The sequence below is a fragment of the Oncorhynchus tshawytscha genome, unplaced genomic scaffold, assembly GCF_018296145.1.
Source record: "Oncorhynchus tshawytscha isolate Ot180627B unplaced genomic scaffold, Otsh_v2.0 Un_contig_7426_pilon_pilon, whole genome shotgun sequence".
NCBI classification, from domain to species: domain Eukaryota; kingdom Metazoa; phylum Chordata; class Actinopteri; order Salmoniformes; family Salmonidae; genus Oncorhynchus; species Oncorhynchus tshawytscha.
Genome location: NW_024607052.1, coordinates 504 through 16462, shown reverse-complemented (window position 1 = coordinate 16462; position 15959 = coordinate 504). Strand labels below are relative to the sequence as shown.

The 15959-nt window shown below is 41.1% G+C and overlaps 1 long non-coding RNA gene across 1 annotated transcript; it reads right to left on the bottom strand.

Annotated features, from left to right (window-relative positions):
- Nucleotides 1-4213: 4213 nt before the first annotated feature.
- On the bottom strand, nucleotides 4214-14775 carry LOC121842368. Its single transcript, XR_006081082.1, has 4 exons — nucleotides 14624-14775; nucleotides 7313-8014; nucleotides 6614-6710; nucleotides 4214-4897 (listed from the first exon to the last, which is right to left on the bottom strand). It is a non-coding gene; the product is annotated as an uncharacterized LOC121842368 (long non-coding RNA).
- Nucleotides 14776-15959: the final 1184 nt, after the last annotated feature.

Below are 15959 nucleotides of genomic sequence, written 5' to 3'. Positions count from 1 at the left end.
CTCCACCCTTCTGTGCTGTTCTACAGGTTAGACCAGGGTTTCTCAAACTCTGTCCTGGCTGCACGTTTTGGTTTTCACCCTAACACTACAGAGCTGATTCAAATAATCAATGCTTGATGATGAGTTGGTTATTTATTCTTGGTCGTACTGATGGTGAGTTGACGCTGATCTTATATTCAGTAGTTCTTCTCGACTGTATGTAATGAAACCTAAGATGACCTGGGGTACTAATGTAAGAAATAACACGTAAAAAAAACAAAAAACTGCATAGTTTCCTAGGAACGCGAAGCGAGGCGGCCATCTCTGTCGGCGCCGGAAGTAGTCCGGTAAGTAGTTTACTTACCGTCAGAGTGAAGTCTCTTCCCTCAACAGAGGCCTGTTGCTTGCACACATGAGCCGTGGTTTATATGATGGCAGAGGGAAAAAAATTCTAGATCACCTGTACTCCACACACAGAGACGCATACAAAGCTCTCCCTCGCCCTCTATTTGGTATCAATAAGTGCATCGAGGACGTCGTCCCCACAGTGACCGTACGTACATACCCCAAACAGAAGCCATGGATTACAGGCAACATTCACACTGAGCTAAAGGGTAGAGCTGCCGCTTTCAAGGTGCGGGACTCTAACCCGTAAGTTTACAAGAAATCCTGCTATGCCCTGCGACAAATCATCAAACAGGCAAAGCGTCAATACAGGGCTAAGATTGAATCATACTACACCGGCTCCGATGCTCGTCTTATGTGGCAGGGCTTGAAAACTATTAGAGACTACAAAGGGAAGCACAGCCGCAAGCTGCCCAGTGACACAAGCCTAGCAGACGAGCTAAATCACTTCTATGCTCTCTTCGAGGCAAACAACACTGCGGTATGCATGAGAGCATCAGCTGTTCTGGACGACTTATAGTGATCACACTCTCCGTAGCTGACGTGAGTAAGACCTTTAAACAGGTCGACATACACAAGGCTGCGGGGCGAGACGGATTACCAGGACGTGTGCTTCGGGCATGTGTGCTTCCGGCATGTGCTGACCAACTGGTAGGTGTCTTCATTGACAATTTTAACATGGCTCTGATTGAGTCTGTAATACCAACAGGTATCAAGCAGACCACCATAGTCCCTGTGGCCAAGAACACGAAGGCAACCTGCCTAAATGACCATAGACCCGTAGCACTCACGTCCGTAGCGATGGGGCGGCAGGGTAGCCTAGTGGTTAGAGCGTTGGACTAGTAACCGGAAAGTTGCAAGTTCAAATCCCTGAGCTGACCAGGTATAAATGTGTCGCTCTGCCCCTGAGCAGGCAGTTAACCCACTGTTCCTAGGCCGTCATTTGTTCTTAACTGACTTGCCTAGTTAAATAAATGTAAAATTAATCTAAATAAAAATGAAGTGCTTTGAAAGGTTGGTAATGGCTCACATCAACCCTAGACCCACTCCAATTTGCATACCTCCACAGATGATGCAATCTCTATTGCACCCCACACTGCCCTTTCCCACCTGGACAAAAAGAGCACTTAAGTGAGAATTCTATTCATTCACTACAGATCAGCGTTCAACATCATAGTGCCCTCAATGCTCATCAATAAGCTAAGGATCCTGGGACTAAACAACTCCCTCTGCAACTGGATCCTGGAGTTCCTGATGGGCCGCCCCCAGGTGGTGAGGGTAGGTAACAACAAATCCACAAAGCTGAGCCTCAACAACGACGAGAGCTTATAGAGAGGAGGTCAGAGACCAGGCCGTGTGGTGCCCGGACAACAACCTCTCCCTCAACGTGATCAAGACAAAGATTATGATTGTGATTGTGGACTACAGGAAAAAGAGGACCTAGCATGCCCCCTTTCTCATCGTTGGGGCTGGTATCCACATCTCCAAGTTCCTTGGTGTCCACACCAAACTCTCATGGTCCAAGCACACCAAGACAGTCGTGAAGAGGGCACGACAATACCTATTCCCCCTCAGGAGACTGAAAAGATTTGGCATGGGTCCTCCGATCCTCAAAATGTTCTACAGCTGCACCATCGATAGCATCCTGACTGGTTGCATAACTGTCTGGTATGGCAACTGCTCGGACTCCGATCGTAAGGCACTACAGAAGGTAATGCGAATGGCCCAGTACATAACTGTGGCCAAGCTTCCTCTATACCAGGCGGTGTCAGAGGAAGGCCCTCATCATCCTCTTCGTCTGATGATGAGGAATAGGAATCATCGGACCAACACGCAGCGTGGTAAGTGTTCATTGTACATTTAATTAAATAAACTGAACACTGAATGACAAAAAACAACAAAAGAGAATGAACGAAACCGAAACAGTTCTGTCTGGTACAGAATACAAAAACAGAAAACAACTACCCACAAACACAGCTGGAAACAGGCTACCTAAGTATGGTTCTCAATCAGAGACAATGGTTGACAGCTGCCTCTGATTGGGAACCATACCAGGCCAAACTCATAGAAATACAACACACGGAACAAAACAGAATGCTCACCCCAACTCACGCCCTGACCAAACCGAAATAGAGACATAAAAAAGGAACTAAGGTCAGGACGTGACAGACTAATACAATTGATTTGATTTGATGTCTGTTACATTTATGGGGGGTCAATTATGGAAGACATTCTCTTCTGCAAACCACTGGAAACCAGGACAACATGAGGTTATTTTTTAAAGTATTGTTCAGCTTTGTGACATCAAATGGAATTTGGTGGTCAAGATGTGTTGGTATATGTACTGTTGGCGCAAAAGCCATGACAGGGAGACAGTCTAGTGGTAAAACGCGTGCAAGCAGTTGCTCCCGACACCACTTGGGTACACTGCATAATCCAGAGAGGCTGACGTGAGTAAGACCTTTAAACAGGTCAACATACACAACATACACAAGAGGCTCTTGCTGCCAAGAGAATGCCTGACAGCTTGAAAGACATTTTGGACACTACAGTGAAAATGGTTAACTTTGTTAAAGCAAGGCACCTGAACTCTCATGTATTTTCTGCATTATGCAATGATATGGGCAGCGACCATGTAACACTTTTACAACATTCAGAAGTGCACTGGTTATCAAGGGGCAAAGTATTGACAGTTTTTTTAAATTGAAAGACAAGCTTAAAGTTTTCTTTACTGATCATAATTTACACTTGTCTGAATGCTTGCATGATGATGAGTTTCTCATACGACTGGTCTATCTGAGTGATGTTTTTTCTCGCCTGAAGGATCTGAATCTAGGATTACAGGGACTCTCCGCAACTATATTCAATGTGCGGGACAAAATTGAGGCTATGATTAAGAAGTTGGAGATCTTTTCTGTCTGCATTAATAACAAGGACAACACACAGGTCTTTCCATCATTGTATGATTTTTTGTGTGCAAATTAACAAGCTTACGGACAATGTCAAATGTGATATAGCGAAGAACCTGAGTGAGCTGGGTGCGCAATTACGCAGGAACTTTACCGAAACAGACAACACAAACAACTGGAATCATTATCCCTTTCATTCCCTGCCTCCAGTCCACTTACTGATATCAGAACAAGATAGCCTCATCAAAATTGCAACAAGCAGTTCTGTGAAAATGTACTTTAATCAGAAACCACTGCCAGATTTCTGGATAGGGCTGCGCTCAGAGTTTCTTGCCTTGGCAAATCGCGCGGTTAATAAGACACTGATGCCCTTTGCAACCGTGTACCTATGTAAGAGTGGATTCTCGGCCCTCACTGGCATATGAACTAAATACAGGCACAGACTGTGTGTGGAAAAACATTTAATACTGAGACTCTCCAATACAAAACAACATTGCATAGTTATGTGCATCCTTTCGAGCACACCCTTCTCATTAACCTGTGTAGAGTTATTCACAATTTTTGATGGAAAATAAGGTTTTATATGTAAAATGGCTAAATAAAGAGCAAAATGATTGATTATTATTATTTGTTCCATGGTCCTATAAGAGCTCTTAGTTACTTTCCACAAGTTGGGTTGTGACAAAAACTCACACTCATTCTTATGTTTAATAAATGTATCGTATAGTGTGTGTGTGGCAGGCTTACAATGATGACAAAAAAACATTGGAGAAAGCGCTGACCCTGGTGCTAGAAGGGGTACGCATCTGGAGTTTGAATGTTTGAAGGGTTAAGGGACTATAAAAGGTTTGGGAAACACTGCTCTGGAGTAATGAATCAAGCCATCTGGCAGTCGAACGGACAAATCTGGGTTTGGCGGATGCCAGGAGAACGCACCTGCCCAAATGCATAGTGCCGACAGTAAAGTTTGGTGTGGGAGGAATAATGGTCTGGGGCTGTTTTTCAGGGTTTGGGCTAAGCCCCTTAGTTCCAGTGAAAGGAACTCATAACACTACAGCAAACAATGAAATTCAGAAATGGTTTGTCTAGATCGGTGTGGAAGAACTTGACTGGCCTGCACAGAGCCATGACCTCAACCCCATCGAATGCCTTTGAGATTAATTGGAGTGCAGACTGCGAGCCAGGCCTCATCACCCAACAACTGCGTCCGACCTCACTAATGATCTTATTCACATACACTCCATGGCCAAAAGTATCTCCAAGGCCTTACAAGCCACTCCTCAACACATCACTCCTACCAACCTACAGGAATTACAAGCCACACCTCCTTCCAACCCTAGTCCTTTTGTTTATGGTCCTTCGAGCCAGATTCCATGACCTTTCACAACATTGCTGATATGATTAAGTACTGACATGATTAAGGAAGTCTGTGTCCCTGGCAGCCCCTCTAATGTCCTCCAGCAGCTGACTGGTTGCAGCCACGGCCACCTCTGCAGCTGCAGTGTGCCAGTTGCCATGGTTGGACTCGAGTGAGTCCTTGTTGATTCCACCTGTAGGCTCCTGCCTTCTTGTCTGGTCTGATGAGCCCCCATGGCTGCACTTCCCTGCCAACCAATAGAGATTATCAGGACAATACGACGGTCACTTACAACTGCCGTCAGGATCTTGTATGTTATTACGTTCATGTTTTTTCTCAGCCAGTCAGTATTGTCACGTCCTGACCTTAGTTCCTTTTTTATGTCTCTATTTTAGTTTGGTCAGGGCGTGAGTTGGGGTAGGCATTCTATGTTTTTGTTCTATGTTTTGTATTTCTGTGTTTGGCCTGGTATGGTTCCCAATCAGAGGCAGCTGTCGATCGTTGTCTCTGATTGAGAACCATACTTAGGTAGCCTGTTCCCACCTGGTGTTTGTGGGTAGTTTTCTGTTGTGTGTCTGCCCCAGCTAGAACTGTTTCGGTCGTTCACGGTGTTATTTTTGTCATTTCAGTGTTCATTAAATAAAAATGGACACATACCACGCTGCACCTTGGTCCTCTCCTTCCAACAGCCGTTACAAGTATGCTACTTGCCTTGTCCTATAGACACCGTATCTTAATTTAATCATATTGTCGCTGCAGGAATTTTCCCGCATAGCAGGAAATGCAAACTTGTAGTGTTTTCTAGACTTAGAAAAGGCTTCTAAAAAGTTTGTCATTTCTAATTTAAAATGCCCTAACGTAAAATGTATCAACAAAATATTCAATTATAATCTACATAATAATTCACATTTCCTGTTGCTGCAGGATTATTTTCCTGCTGTGAGAAACCGGTTCAAATGAAGATAAGGTATCTTTAGATCTGTTCTGTATGTGTTTTAGTTAACTTCCCTGATAGCTGTTGAGGAGCTGTACAAAGCAAATACTACCAAAGCACATGGAGACATGCAACTAGGTTGGTATGCTATTGCTATGCTTCCTCCGGTCATTTCACAGTGTAAATCTTCTTAAAATCAGATTTGGGACTGACTACATTTTGATTTGTTGGGGAAAAAAAGGTACAAAGCCTAGTGGTTAGAGCATTGGACTAGTAACCGAAAGGTTGCAAGTTACAAATCTGTCGTTCTGCCACTGAACAAGGCAGTTAACCCACTGTTCCTAGGCCATCATTGAAAATAAGAATTTGTTCTTAACTGACTTGCCTAGATAAATAAAGGTTAAAAAAATGTAAAAATGGTCTCTGATGATGTTTCCTGGAATGTTGTTACCAACACAGCTCTGACATGTGGGTGTGTCCTTATCTGGTGGATAGAGGTTTCACAATATAAACTACATCCTGGTACTTTGCTACACAACACTACTTGATCTAAAATACTTTTGATGTAAAGCACCATTACATGCCCTTTACTAGGGCAATATGTTGTGACTGCATAAGGCAATATTTAACCCACATCCTGTTGTCTCTGTATAATGAGCAACAGACATGTCATTTTCCTTACAGCATAACATGACTCTATTTTGGCAACCACCAAATCAGGACAAAGAAACTATAACAATTGACATGTGACTGTTTTTTCAGCAGCATAGGACAACAAAGTGATACAGACCAGTGCACTGAGTTGAGTACACACTTTTCTGCATCAATCTTGGCATCCTCTGCACCCTAGTCCCTTTGACAATCTCCAGTTCACATAACCTGCACTGTGTTGAATGTTGTCAAACCTGAATGTTACACCCCTGGTCTCTTCAGAGGAACATCAACCTACATGCTTCAGTTGGCAATTAGCCATCTATCTTCAAACTACTCCGCCTCATTAACACCCACCCAGAAAACTCACACGCATACCTGCAACTGGGCCGATGTCCGACACGTCTGATCTGATGAGATTGGAATGGGGAAATCTGTTACCCAGTTCTATTCAGTTACTGTGACTGTAGAAGTCCTGAAAATATAAGAATAAGTTGTTTAAAATTGTGCTGTGCCAACTGTCATGTAATTGATTTATTAATGAGAAAACTGTTTTTAAATGCTTTTTATCAAAACTAATATTTCAGCAAACGCACTCTCTGTTGTCTTGTGGAGTAAGGAGATATTGAAAATCATCTAAATCTGTAACGGCGTTCTTCGTTTGTCGAAAGAGAGTCGGACCGAAATGCAGCATAGTGGTTACTCATGACTTTAATGAAAAAAAGTGACACATGAAATAACTATACAAATACGAAAACAACAAACGGAACGTGAAACCTAATTACAGCCTATCTGGTGAAACTACACAGAGACAGGAACAATCACCCACGAAATACAAAGTGAAACTCAGGCTACCTAAATACGGTTCCCCATCAGAGACAACAAGAATCACCTGACTCTGATTGAGAACCGCCTCAGGCAGCCAAGCCTAACTAGACACACCCCTAATCATTAGCCATCCCAAATCCTATAAAACCCCAATACGAAACACAACACATAAACCCATGTCACACCCTGGCCTGACCAAAATATATAACGAAAACACAAAACACTATGACCAAGGCGTGACAAAATCACCTGTAAGTTGTGTAAAATGACTCCCAGCTTCTGTCTTGCTGCCTCAAAGTTCACTTGCTTGATGCTGGCTTTGACAGAGGTCATGCCATCTGTGATGAGTTTTCGTCCCTCCACGAACCTCTCCCCATCAAAGTGATACTTTTCATTGAACAGGTGACGGAAGTCGACTCCGGCATTTCTCCAGGTGACGTCTGATATGGCACTCTGGAAACTCTTAGCAGACCACGATGAGGAGCAGGCTAGAGACAGAGCCTCTACAGTCAGTGGTCTGGGCGACAAACACACACACACACACACACACACACACACACACACACACACACACACACACACACAGACACATTAATACACATTAGTGTAAATACAATGTATTCTTCTATACTATATACTGTACTACATTAGAAAACACAACACCAATACTTTCTTTACTTTGACAAAAGTATGAATATAAAAGAGCGACTGTATATGAATCTGATATAGTCCTTAGTTTTGTGGCTTCAGTTTACTTGCCGTCAGAATGAAGTCTCTTCCCTCAACAGAGGCCAGTTACTTGCACACCTGTGCCGTGGTCTGTAAAATTGCTGCCCTAGTGATCTCCAAGTGGTCCATGGACCTGCCTGCGATGAGCACCATGAACCCCTGGACCCCTGTCTGCAGGAGGAGTAGAGACAACAGCCAGGACTGATGACATCATCAACCTGTCTTTGGGAGGGAGAGGACAGTCAACATGACTTATCATAATATTATAGTTTAATCATACAGTGCCTAACAAGTAATCTAACAATTTCACAACAACTACCTTATACACACAAGTGTAAAGGAATGAATAAGAATATGTTCATATAAATATATGGATGAGCGATGGCCATGCGGCATAGGCAAGATGCAGTAGATGGTTTAGAGTACAGTATATACATATGAGATGAGTAATGTAGGGTATGTAAACATTATAGGAAGTGGCATTGTTTAAAGTGGCTAGTGATACATTTATTACATCAATTTTTCCATTATTAAAGTGGTTGGAATTGAGTCAGTGTGTTGGCAGCAGCCACTCAATGTTAGTGGTGGCTGTTTAACAGCCAGATGGCATTGAGATAGAAGCTGTTTTTCAGTCTCTCGGTCCCTGTTTTGATGCACCTGTACTGACCTAGCCTTCTGGATGATAGCGGGGTGAACAGGCAGTGGCTCGGGTAGTTGTTGTCCTTGATGATCTTTTTAGTCTTCCTGTGACATCAGGTGGTGTAGGTGTCCTGGAGGGCAGGTAGTTTGCCCCCGGTGAAGCGTTGTGCAGACCTCACTACCCTCTGGAGAGCATTGCGGATGAGTGCGGAGCAGTTGCAGTACCAGGCGGTGATACAGCCCGACATGATGCTCTCGATTGAGCATCTGTAAAAGTTTGTCAGTGTTCTTGGTGACAAGCCAAATTTCATCAGCCTCCTGAGGTTGACGAGGTGCTGTTGCGCCTTCACCATGCTATCTGTGTGGGTGGACCATTTCAGTTTCTCCGTGATGTGTATGCCGAGGAACTTAAAAAATGTCCACTTTCTCCACTACTGTCCCATGACTGTTGATCTTAGCGTACTGGATGAGGCACTTTTAGTTGACCCAACTGACTACAGACCAAAAGATTGGTCTGTCACCCACTCCTGGACAATGTCGGACAATATCCTGACTGTTACCATGATCCTTGGTCTTATTTCCCTTGGCTTGTGCACCTACTACGTACACAGGCGCACACGTGCAATGGAAGACCTAATGAGGTCTTATACTAGGATTACCTAAGATTACTAGGACAGAAGCAATTCCGATTTTTGGAAAGTTGTCAATAGATGCTGAAACTCCACCAGGGGGTCCATCCACAGCATCCCCAGCCTCCTCTCCCAGATTCACTAGGTCTGGGAGAGGTAATGTCCCCAATGTAAGTTTTGTCCTCCAGGGGCCATTTTCCCAAGTGCCTTAACTACCCACCCTCAGGTAGGATCACCCTAGATATGACATTAGAGACAATGCCATGATAGTCATTTAGCCAAGACCTTGGACATATATAGAACATAGTCAAAATTAGATGATTAAGGTGTGGTAGACATATTTTGTATAGCTTTGTTTAGGTTTTTCATTGCCTTTTACACTTGGGAAGTGAAGTGCCATAAACAAGTTCCCCATACAACCACCAGTTAGAGCCACAACGCTGCTCATGTGGGGAAGAAATTAATTGTATTGCCTGAGTGTTGTGGGTTATTAACGTCTGCCCAAGTTACTGCCTAGGTCCACTAGCCGGGATAACCGGACGACGGGCCGGAACACAGAGCCACTGCCGGACCTCCCAGGTCCAGTCTGGTGGTGATCTGCAGCATGCAGAAATCCTACCAGGGTAAACAACCAGGGGGCGACTGCTATGATGATCCACAAACCAGGACATCCGATTGTCATTCTTATGGTGGGTTGCAACATGCAGAATCCTCCCAAGTTGAACCTACCAGAGGGGTACTGTCATGACTGGCCTGCTCAGGTCAGGTTACCGTGGACCACAATTCTACAGAGATCTCTCACACCCACCAGAGGGGAAGAGATAGAGAGGTATGGAAATGTTTTTTTTATGACACCTCACGCCCATTGCAAATTTAACAGACAAAATTCCTTTGTCCTCTCACTTGGGAGAACCGGCTTCAGAACATCAACATGCAATAAATGGACTTCGGGACAATATATTTTGTCCGCCACAATGGTGGTAATGACGATAGATGGAATATGAAAATTAATGTTAATTTTGTTATGTTATTAAAAGTTAACGGACGACGTTATAACGAAAACATTGTAACTTTCAGAGTTTTCCTAATATGTGCCTACTGTTTGCATAATGTACGTTGTGTGGAAAATGTCCAGATCAAAGAGAATGTTTTTGTAAAGATGAAATGTGAAGTTAGTTGTCTAAATTGGATCTGAGTAAAACCCAGACCTTGCCCCGTAACTTTGTACCCCCAGAGAATTGCCCGAAAGGCAGAAACTTCCATTTCTGACCCGAGGGTATAAAACATGTGAGTTAAGAATTAACATATTAGACTAAGGACCCTGAGCTGCAGCCAATGTCTGAGTGGTCAGAAAACCCAAAACGCAACACGAGGTTGAAGAAGACAAAGGAACCTTTTAACAACCTATGCTACGGACGAGTAGCTGTATCTAAAGGGGGTAAATTCCTGCAGGACCACCCGGTCACCACTCTCCAAGGAATCATGAGTCTACACTGTTTTCCTTCCCGCGCTGGAACCATTCACATGGCTGATTAGCCCTCCTCCGAAAACACCTTTTCAGAGCAAGGGCGAGGAAACAGAACACTAAGAGAAAGGACACTGACATCATGAGGAGAAACAGATAGTTACACCCGGTAACCAAAGACAGACCATCATCAGAGAAGTTGGAATCCAGTCCAAGCCGAAACACCCCATCGGAGAACTTCAACACATATTTACATCATTATATTCTGACCCATAAGAACGGCAGTTCGGGGCAAGGTTAGGGTTAAAATAAGCATAGCTGACAAATGCACCCAAGTGTGTTTTACTCTCTCTCTCTCGCTCACTCTCTTTTGAAATCCCCCTTTGTGTAACACGTGTCATATGATGTTGCCCCGCTAGAGACCGGTTCATCGTACTAAGTTCTAATCGATAGCCTAGACTGTATGTTTGTGTATGTGTATCTTATATTATCACTTTAGCTTGTTAGCAAATAAATAATCACCTCAATTGGTGTGGTACGGATTTATTTGGTTTGTGCAGATTCTCGGATTATGTGACTTTCAGAATGAGACTGTAGAGGAAATTAATTAATTAGCTTTTGTAAAATCGATATTCTGATATTCTTTGAGTTAAGATACTGTCTGATGTCACTTTTCATGATAACCTCGAAAGAACAGATCAGAACAACAGTTTAGTTCAGTTCATTAACTACATGATAAATTATTACTTTTACCAATTATTCTTAATACACAGATCTAAACATATTTCACAGAGAATATCAACACATTCTATTGAAACTTCTTTCAAATTGGTTTATACTCCCCATCTCACTGTCAACTCCATCGTAGAGCCAAGGATCAAGAAGTTAGACCTCAGGAAATAGAACAAAACAAACAATACACTCAACAATACAATACACTCCTTCAGATATCACTTAAGTTGTATAACTTCAATTCAAACCCTCAAAAAACTGAATCCTCACCCATGTTTTACACACATCTCTCCGTATGAGAGTAATGTGAAACAAAACTGAAAAAAAATATATATATATATAAAACAAAATTTCAACTAACCTAATCAAATTAAAATCACTAAACTGAAAAACTCCACAAAGAAAAATGATTTAACCCCTATGGTCATAGGAAAATAGACTTAAAGCAGCATACCTTTAGTTAAAAGCAATGCCCTCTCCCTCTTCACAGTGGTCCAAATTACAAATATGGCTAAGAAACATACTTACCAATTACACAAATTATTTTGAATGCAGTATTACAAATGACCATAAATTCATGATCCAAATGGCTTTCCAATGCGGGTGATCAAGCCACAACAGAAAGTCATCAGAAGGTCATACAAAACCCTTCAAAGCAGTTTTTTTCACTATATTAAACAAATTACAAACGTTAGTCAACTAGTTCCAACATTTTTGTATTTCCATGTTCCCAGAACATTCCTTTATCAAAAGAATTAGCGTGTGTAATGAAAACTCAGAAAATAAAAACTCATTAAAATCCCATGTGGTGAGTGCCCCTTTAAAATACCTTTGCACTAAAACAAACAACTTCCAGGCCCTTTTCAATGTGGTAGTTTATGGCCTCAATCGCACTAACTCTCCCCAAGAGTATAGTCCCTGGAAACATTCCAAAGAGAGACAGTGAAATACCCATTTTTCCGGAGAAAACACAAAACACTTAGTTAGTATTCATTACACTACATCGATTCAGAAACTCAAACGTGAACTATAAACCAAACCTAATGATAATTCCACTGTACCTCAAATCATTGATCATAAGTTTTAATCACCATCAATGTATATGTATGATACAATGTTTAATTAAGTTAAATCAACTCCTAAAACAAACCATAAGCAAAATGTAAAAAAACTTTAATCAGCAATCTAATAATTTCAACCTGTTGATATAAATTTAGTAAAAACGGTCCTGATTTTTTTAAACAAATCTAAAATCTTTCAAAAGTTGGCGCTGTCTCATCAACGTAAAAATCAAAACAAATGTCTTCTTTTTTTCCTCACTCATATCCACAAAGCTTTCATTCCCCAAAGGTCAATACTGTTCAGCACATCCAACTTCTTAGAGATAGGGGGCAGCATTTCTACTTTTTGATAAATAGCGTGCACAATTTCAACTTCCTGCTACTCATGCCAGGAATATATTATATGCATATGATTCGTAGGTGTGGATAGAAAACACTCTGAAGTTTCTAAAACTGGTTCAATCATGTCTGTGACTATAACAGAACTTATGTAGCAGGCAAAACCCAGGGAAAAACTGTTCAGAATAAAAAGAAAATATTTTCCCTCTGACAGTTCCCTCAGTTGTCTTTGCCAAGGGAAATTAGATAGCGCCCATTTTACAGTTCCTACAACTTCCACAGGATGTCACCAGTCTTTGGAATTGGGTTGAAGTTAATCATTGGTTAAACGAAGAAGAGGCACTTCCTGGAACAACGTTATACTTTTGATAGTTACGCAAGAGGGAAAAAGGAGCATGTTTTGTTTACTTTCTCTATCGAATACAGTTTGCCCCGTCTATAATTTGATCGATTATTAACGTTTAAAAATACCTAAAGTTATATTACAAAAGTAGTTTGAGATATTTTGGAAAAGTTTATAGCCAACTTTTGAAAGTGTTTTGGAGTGACGTTGTGCTTTGGAAAGCTGTTTTTTCTGGATCAAACCTGCTTTATAAATGGACATTTTGGGTATACATGGACAGAATTAATCGGAAAAAAGGACCAATTGTGATGTTTATGGGACATATTGGAGTGCCAACCAAGAAGCTCGTCAAAGGTAATGCATGTTTTATATTTTATTTCAGCGTTTCGTGTAGCGCCGGCTACGCTAATTATTTTGTTTACAACTCGTTCAGGTGGTTCAGGGGGGGGTGCATGCTATCAGATAATAGCTTCTCATGCTTTCGCCGAAAAGCATTTTTAAAATCTGACATGTTGGCTGGATTCACAACGAGGGTAGCTTTAATTGAGTACCCTGCATGTGTGATTTAATGAAAGTTTGAGTTTTATTTGAATTTGGCGCTATGCATTTCCCGAGGCTATTGGCCACTTGTGACGCTAGCGTCTCACTATCCCTAAGAGGTTTTAATTAATGATCTTCCTTTAGTCTGTACAGGGTCTGAAGTTCCAATGTATGCAGATGATACAGTGATAAATTCATGCAAATAACAAACTACACAAGAACTCACTACTATAATGGTTCAGATGGCAAAATTGCTCAGAGACTCATGTTTACATCTCAATAAAATAAAGCACAGTCTGCATGTTCCTCAAAAAACTACTGAAGGAAAAAGCTCCTGGTGGTATCTGATTTTAAGTACCAAGGCATCATACTTGCTTCCAACCTTTCTTTTAAAAAGCAAATAATAAAGGAACTCAAATAACCAAATTCAACCTAGCTAATTTCCCAAAACATATGAAATTGTTTTGACTATTGCGGTAACAACACTATAATTAAAATCTATGATACTCCCCCACTTAACATACTAGTTTACTAGTTTGGCCCAATCTTGCTTTTCAACATTCATACCCATTCAGTCTTCTGCCAACAGGCTCTCATACTACTCAATCCAGCAATCACCTTTAATGACCTGACATTGTTCCACATAATGGAAACATACTATAATGTTAGACTACATGAACTTTCCTGCTCAAATTAACTGGTGTTACTTAAACAATCAAACCAAGAATCAATAACCATCAGAATCCATTATCCATTCTCACAATGTTTTACTCACTCACTCAACTTTCAGATCTCTCTTTCTTACAGCCAAATAAAACCCAATCAACATCCTGCAATCAAAATTGTACTGCCAGAAGTATAGAAAAAGAGTATACCTGAAACAACGGTCAAAACAATTAGAGTAAGGTTATTGTATATTCAAACTAATAATGCAAATTTACGTTATTCTACAACAATCTACCTGCCTCCAGCAACTTACCCTGACAATTAGTAGCCAACATAGCAACTAACTCTCTTCCATACTTTCTTTTTTCCCATTGGGCAAAAATATATAACCCCTCTCATTTCAACGTTTTTCCTTACCTCTATGTAAGATTAAAAACCCAACTTTATAACTTCCTCTTCTCTCTGCTCTCCACACTTATGAAATGTATCCTATTTCCTTAAAAATAACACACGCAGCGCCAAAATTATAACATGCGTCAGTCAATCTACAAGAATGAAAATCATTTCGGTAATCACTTCCTATCGCCATCCTCTCTCCGCTATTATTCAGAATTTCATTAACTTACGTTACTGTCTTCTCTATTGATCCAGTAATTTAAATACGACTCAATTCTCAATACATTATTCCAGCAGATAATTTAGTGAACAGACATCGTTTTTTTAGATTATTTACAATCAAAAACTCAGAATTCAGTCAGCGCATTGACTGGGAACAGAACCCGGGCCTCCCGTGTGGCAGGCGAGAATTCTACCACTGAACCACTATACCAAATGACTAAGATTCTCTGCAAATAAACCCAATTTCAATTACTGTACTACATCACAATAATCATGCAATGATAATTAGTTTGATGGAAAACCTTAGGCTTTGTACGACATTATAAATTACATCGAGATTCCCTCTTAATTCTCTCTAACTTTATTCAGTTTATTCAATAAATCCCGCAACTTCTCTCATACTGGGAAGAAAAAATATAACATGTTCAGACCTTAAGGGCAGTTTAATTTCAAATGTTTCACCCAGACGGAGATAATCCAATATGCGTTTTATAGTTACATCGTTAGGGTAAGATAACCAAAAGTGGACACATTCTAATCAGTTTCTAGAGCTCAATTTCCCAGATTTTGTAGACTATTTTAATAGTGCTTAAAACCTCATCTTTATCAAATTATCCATTTAAGATACCAACTCAAAACCTACGTACGTCTACGAATGGGTGGTTTAAATTGTATCTAATCATTCTCAGCATTACTTTATCAAATCTCTAGTAATTGATTATACACATATACAATTCATCATAATTTCAAATAATTCACAGAATCCATATAAAACTTAAGAAATCTAAGAACACACAGAACTTTCAGGATCATCCACACAGGATTGGTCAGATGTTCACACAGAACTGGTCAGACGTCCACACAGAACATCAAAACATAAAAAGGTTTGCCCACACAGAGTCAACCCTACCCCGCTCACACAGAACGGTCCGACAACTATTACCTAGTGATCCCATAACAAAATACACACACAGAGTAACCCAGGGCATACCTGGCTAGCACATTTAAAATAATTGGAATTCACCACCTCTGAGGGTCACTTAGACAATCACACAGACGCACAGAATGAGGTCCTTCTTCCAATAGGGCTTCACCAAATGCCGTATTTTCACCTAGAACACACAGTCCTCTTGGC